Source organism: Melanerpes formicivorus, unplaced genomic scaffold (assembly GCF_026170545.1).
Source record: "Melanerpes formicivorus ecotype bairdi unplaced genomic scaffold, bMelFor1.0.p_v2 SCAF_77, whole genome shotgun sequence".
Lineage (NCBI taxonomy): Eukaryota > Metazoa > Chordata > Aves > Piciformes > Picidae > Melanerpes > Melanerpes formicivorus.
The window spans coordinates 631,730-638,083 of record NW_027142429.1 but is presented as its reverse complement, the minus strand read 5'-3'; positions in this window follow the sequence as shown (position 1 = coordinate 638,083).

The following is a 6,354-nucleotide window of genomic DNA, read 5'->3' as shown; positions in this document are numbered from 1 at the left end:
CCAGCCCAGGCTGAGCACCCCATGGCTCCTACAGACCTGCCCAGGCTTTCACATTTCACCTGGGCCCCAGCAAGGGTTAGAGGCAGCTTGGTCCTCAGCAAGCCCCTGGGCTGTGGGAATGAGGTCACCTCTAGCTAGAGGCTGCTGTCAAACTGGTGGTGGTTTTAGCTGCCTCGTGATAGGGTCTTGGGCTGGGGGCTGACGTGGAGTCTCTAGCCCCAAAAGCATCTCTGTCCTCCTGCATGGCTCAGAGCAGGCTGATGCTCAACAGCAGGCTGAGCCCTGCACCTTTGGATGCTTTCCAGGCAGGATCTGGCTGCTCCAGGAAGTGGGAAGAGCAGAGGCAGCCCAGTGCCTGCCCTGGCTGGGCCCTGCCTGCAGCCAGGCTCTGGGAGCAGGGTGCAGGGAGGCCTCCTGCCCTGGCAGCACTGTGGGGTTTGGGAGGAGGCTTTTCCTATATTGGTCATTTTGCCAGCTCTGAAAACGCCAAAATCCCCGGGAAATTTGTGCCATCTGCAGTCTGGGTCTGGGCTGTGGGGTCCTGGGGCCCTCAGGGACTGTAAGTGGCCATGGCAAGGAAACCTGGAGAAAAGATTGTGAGACCTTTCCAGCTCTGATGTGCCAAAAGTCCTGTGCCACGCAGTGCCAGTGTGGGATGGTGCTGGGAGGGACACAACTTGCTGCCCCAGGGTGCCCTGGTGACACTCAGCCTGCCCAGGTGGCAGCCCTGGGTGGTAAAGATGGGCACAGAGTGACCTGGCTGAGGTTGAGCATGGAAAAAAACGATGCAGCAGCTGGTGCCCCGCAGGCTTCTCACCAGGGTCTCACAGCAGCCCCTGGCTGGCCAAATCTGGGGTTTCTGTGGGATCAGCACCACTCTCTCCTCCTGCTGTGGCACAGTTTTGTCCCATTGGGGCACCGTGTGACACCAACCCCCCGGCGAGTGCCACCAAACCTCCCAGCAGGGCTGAGGTGCTGCAGGGTGACAGCCGTGGCTGCAGCTCGCCCCTGCCTGCAGCTCACCCCTGCCTGCCTCCCCAGGCCTGGGATACCACAGAAGACCTCATCCCGGTGCCCGCTTTGGGCTGCCACGGAGCTGGGCTCAGCCCGGCTCAGCTCAGCCCTGTGGCTTCTCACCACTCACCTTGCCCCGGGGCTTCCATCAGCCAGGCAGGGCAGGGCCAGCCACAACCTCGGGGCGGCTTTTCCGAGCAACCGCAGCACTCCTGCACCCAGCTCCTCCCTCCCCGCAGCACACAGAGCAGGCTGGGCCCCCCGGCAGCCCCTTTGCAGGGCATTTGGGCTGGGCACTGAATACAAATCACACCTCCCTGGCCCCGAGCCCAGCACCCGCGGGGCCATCCTGCGGCCCCGGGCTCCCACGTGTGACAGCCCCAGCAGCAGGGGTGTGCTGAGGGTGCAGCTGAACCCCAGCCCCCCGAGCCGAGCCCGCTGGGCAGCAGCTGCCCCGGTGCCACCCTGCCTTGCCACCCTGCTGTGCCACCCTGCTGTGCCACTCTGCTTGCCACAGAAACTGCAGCCGCGATCCAGGGACGCCGAAGGCTTGCTCGCTTTTCTTTGGCTGTTTCCTTTCTTCTCCCGCTTTTTCTTTAGCTCCCTTTTCTATTTTCGCTCCGATCAGGGGCGAGCAGAGGATGGGGTGGTGGCAGAAGCACATTCTTCTGGCGTTTTTGCATGTCCCGGGCTGCGGGTCATTGTCCCCCGGCCGCATTGCGTCGCTGCTGTTGTTCCAAGAGAAACCAAAGCAAGAATTTGAACTTTCAAGTGCTTCCTGCCATTGTCTTTTGCTTTTGTTTGCGCTGCTGACTCCAAACCAGATGGATCGGGCTCCCCTCCGGCCGCGGGGGCGATGGGAAGTCAGCGGAGCCCGGCGAGGTTTGACAGCTTTGTCTTCTCTTCTATTGCCCTTCATCCGTCAAGCCCAGGCAGCGGCGCTGAATTGGCCAACGCATCCCGGGGGGGGGGGGGGGGGGGGAAGGTGGGACTTGATTTGAATTTCAGGGAGCTTAACACAGTCAGTAATGAATGAGAAAGAAAGGCGGCGAGCGGGCGAGGAGAGGGGCCGGGCTGCCATCAAAATTCAGCCGTTTTAAATAGCTGCTTTGTTGGGCGCTGCCCGCGGAGCCGAGCAGGAGCTACCCTCTTCAAACAAGAAATCATCACAATCGACTCCTCTTGGGTGCCAGGGAGGAGCTGGTGGCTCAGGCTGCCTGGCCAGACGGGCCTCCTCTTCAAGCCTCCTCCTCCAGGCTTTCTTGGGCTCCGTCGCTGCCGGCAGGGTGAGCTCCCGGGGCCGCTGCCGGGGCAGGCTGCGCCGAGTGCCCACAGCACGGCCTGCCGGACAGGATGGCTCACGGTTTTGACCTGCTTTGCTGCTGTGGTGCTTGGTACCTGGTGCTGGGGCTCCGTGCAAAGGCCCCAGGCCCCCAGACCCCCAGACCCCTCCAAGGCCAGGGCTGCCCACCCTGTTCCTGCAGCATCCAGGCTGGATGAGGCTCTGGCCAGCCTGATCTAGTGTGGGGTGTCCCTGCCCATGGCAGGGGGGTTGGGACTGGATGATCCTGGTGGTCCCTTCCAACCCTGACTGACTCTAAATAAAGGTGAAGAATACTGTATCAAAGAAGAGAGGTGAGGAGCACAGTATGGAACACCTGAACCAAAAGCAGCACAGGGACCACAGGCAGCTCCTGGTTCTGTCTGATGGCAGCTGCTGCCCCAGGGCATGGCACTGCCCCCATGGGGGGGCAGGAGGAACATCTTTCTCCTACCAGAAACCTTTCAGTTACCATATCCCACTGCCACCACTCATCTCCAGGGGTGCCCAGGGAGAGGTGACCTCTGTGTCTCACACCAGACAGGGCACAGACCTGTGGGGTGCAATGTGGGTTTGGCTTCCCCATGTCAGCAGGGTTCTCTTCCCCATCCTAAAGGAATGGCCAAGCAGGGCAGCATCCTGGAGTAGCTTGTTTGGGGTAAGACAGTGGAGAGGGCTTGGGTCTGGAGGGTTGGAAGGCTGCTTGGATGGAGAGGTTGAGGGAGGGATGGATGGATGGATGGATGGATGGATGGATGGATGGATGGATGGATGGATGGATGGATGGATGGATGGATGGGTTGCTGGGGTCATGGACAGATGGAGGAGTGAAGGGATGGGGAGGTGCCTGGGGAGGAATGGATGAAGAGAGAGATGGCTGGGGATGGAGAGAGGGATGGGTAGAAGAATGCTCAGAGGCAAAGATGGACTCCAGGATGAACAACAGGCTGGGGGGTGGCTGGGACAGCAAGGAGCTGAAAACTCCTTGCTCAGCCTGAATCCCAACAGTGCTCTGTCCTCTGAGAGCAGGACAAGGAAAGCAGCACCTCAGGCAGCATCCTCACAAGATGACAGAACTTAGCCCAGCTGAGCTGAAAATGTCCTCTGCTGCCCAGAAGCTGCTTCCCCTTCCCTCTGGTGATGTGGGCAGCAGCCCTGGCAGCCTGCAAGAATGCAGAGGGGCACAGAAACCCCCTGGGAGCATCAGGTGCTCACAGCAGCCCTGCTGGTGGGGCAGTGCAGGGTCCTCAGTCCCAGCCAGCACTTACTCATGGACAAATCCATCCCCCACTGCCCATCCAGCCCAGCACCAAGCAGCTCCATCTCCATCTGGGGCAGGAGGGACATGCTGGCAGTGTGGCTGCTTCTGCTGACCCCCAGTTTGGTTCCAGCCCTGCCACAGATGTGGAGAACCTAGGTGGGCTGGCACTGGGGTGCAGGCAGGTGCTCCTGTGCAGCACAGAGCAGAGGCAGGGTTGACTACATGAGCCCCTGCCAGAAGGGGACATGGCCAGAGGGGACATCAGCCAGGCAAGGGCTGGCAGCTCTGCAAAGCTTCTGTGACAGGTTGGTGAGGTGATGCAAGGCTGAGCAGCACCCTGGAAGATGGTTTGTGCCCTGAAAGGTGAAGGCTGAACGAGCAGACTGCTGGCTCCACATGAGTGAAACAACCCAGGAGAGCCTCTGCCTGGAAAGTATCTCTGTGGCCACCTCTCAGCCTGGGGGTGCACTGCACCCCCAGTTCGGTTTTCTCCAGCTGAAAACCCCCTCCCCCCCTCAGCAGCAATGTTGTTATGGGAGATGCAATTGCATGGATGGACTCTCCATGTGCCCAGCCCTCTCCCAGGCTCTCTGCCCAGGACCAGCCCTCTGCCCTCACAGCCCTGTTTGCTTGGGAAGCTCTGGCTGGGGTGCTGCAGTGTGGCTGGGGCAGGAGCAGTGGCAGCTCTCTAGACACCTTTCACTGCTGCATTTTCTACCCAGCCTTCGGTGTCTGGAGGGCTCTGCACGGCCGTGTCCGCAGGCACTGGCTCATGCTTGCTGCATGCCCCAAGGGCTTCCCCTGCTGCCCCATCCCCAGCCCAGCCTGCCCCACAGAGCAGAGGCAGGTCCTGCAGCAGCCAAACACCTTCAGGAACTGCCAGCTGCTGCTACACTTGCTGGGATCCTGCCCTGAACGCTTCAGTTTGGAGGACCCCAAGTCCCTGCAGACAAAGGGGTGCAGGGTGGCCTGAGGCAGCAGAGCTGTGGGTGCAAGAGGGTGCCAGCTCAGCACCCGCTGCTCTGCCTGTCCCTGTGAGCAGAGCAGTGTGGGGCAGCCCTGGTCTCGCTCTGCAGTGCCAGGATCAGGCCCTCATCCCCCGGCACAGTGCCCAGCCGGGACAAGCATCCCCAGCAGGTCCTCACATTTACCCTGCTCACATTCACAGCTACGGTGACAACTCTGAGCTGCCCCCTGTCCCCTTTTCCACTCACGACTCCCCCTCATTCAAAGCCTGTGTCCTTTTAAGCTATTTTTCTCCCCTCCTATTCATTTCCCGGCCGCCTCTGTCCTTTTCTCCTGCCTGCCCCTCTCCCGAGCAGCTGCTATGCTAATAAGCATGAGGCAGAAAAGGGAGCGAGCCTTTGCAGGCTGGGGAGGAGAGAAAGACCCCAGAGCCCTCCAAATGCTAAATAAATCCAAGGCTGGAGCAGCATCCCCGAACAAAGAGGCCTGGCCTCCCCCCTCTCTTCCCCTCTTCCCAATTCCACCACCTTTTCACATTCAAATCCATTAAACAGTGAGCAGAAAGCCCCCGAGTATTCATAGCATTGCATTAAAGAGAGCTCCGCGGTCCCTCTCCAGCCCGGCCGGCTGCAGGGAAGGGTTCCCCATCCCCGCCGCGGGCTGGGAACCGCCAGCCTCTGCCCCCTCTGCGTGGTGGAAGGGGGACAAAAGCCTCCCCCCGGCCAGGAGGTGACTTTCACCTGTGTTCCAGGCTTCTTCCCCACCTGGGACCTTTGGGCTCCTCCATTGGGATGGAGCTACTGGTGCCTGCAGGCAGCTGCTGGGGGCTGGATGGGAACCGTGAGGGGTGAAGGTGCAGCCCAGTGCCTACTGCCCATGGACTGTGCTGGGGGGGTTGTGGCAGTGAGGGGGCAACAGGGACACTTGAGTCTTAAGGTGGGAAAGTTGTCCCACAGACAAACTCCAAGAGCAGGGCTCCTTGTCCTGGTGAGGGGCGAGAAGGGAGAGGCCTCCTGCAGGTGCAGGCACAGCCAAGGGCCACTGTCATGTGTCCACCTCTGCCTCAGCACAGCTGGAGCTCACTCACCAGGGCAGGTGCCTCGTGCTGATAGTGGAGGCCCCAGTGCAAAGCTGCTGATTTCCTGCCCACTTTGCCCTGGAGTCAGAGCAGCTTTCAGGAGCAAAGGCCTCAGACCTTGTTCCCTGAGTGCGAGGATGCAGTGATGAAGGAGGACGTGCAGGTGGGCTCCATGACAAGTGTGGGGGCTGGTGGTGAGATGCCTGAAGCGCTGTAACTGCTCTCTGGAGGAGCACTAGATGGACATTCCCCTCTGCATTCTGGGGTGGGAATGGAGGTGCACCCCCAGGAAGGGTTTCCTGCTCTCCTCTGGGGCCAAGCTCCTTCCAGAGCCACAGAGCTGCAAAATTCCTGGATGTGAGCATCAAAGCTGTCTGAGGGATTCCAGCTGGACCTCTGGGACTCTGGTGTCAACCAGCAGAGCTCAGGGGGCAGCAGTAACTGGGACCCTGCCTGTGCAGGGTCAGGTCAGTGGAGTGTCCCTGACTCTGGGGGTCCATCCAGAGGGTGTCTGGGCTCCTCTGGAGGCTCTGGAAGCAGAGGAGGAACAGCAGCACCTAAGCTGCTCTGCTGCTTGAGGTGTCCTGGCATGTCCTGTCTGACCTCTGCCCCAGGGTCTGGAGGCCATCCCATCTCCTAGCCTTGCACAGATGTCCTGGGCACCCTGTGGCACCTCAGCTGGCACATGGTGGCTACCTTTCAGTGCCTGAATCC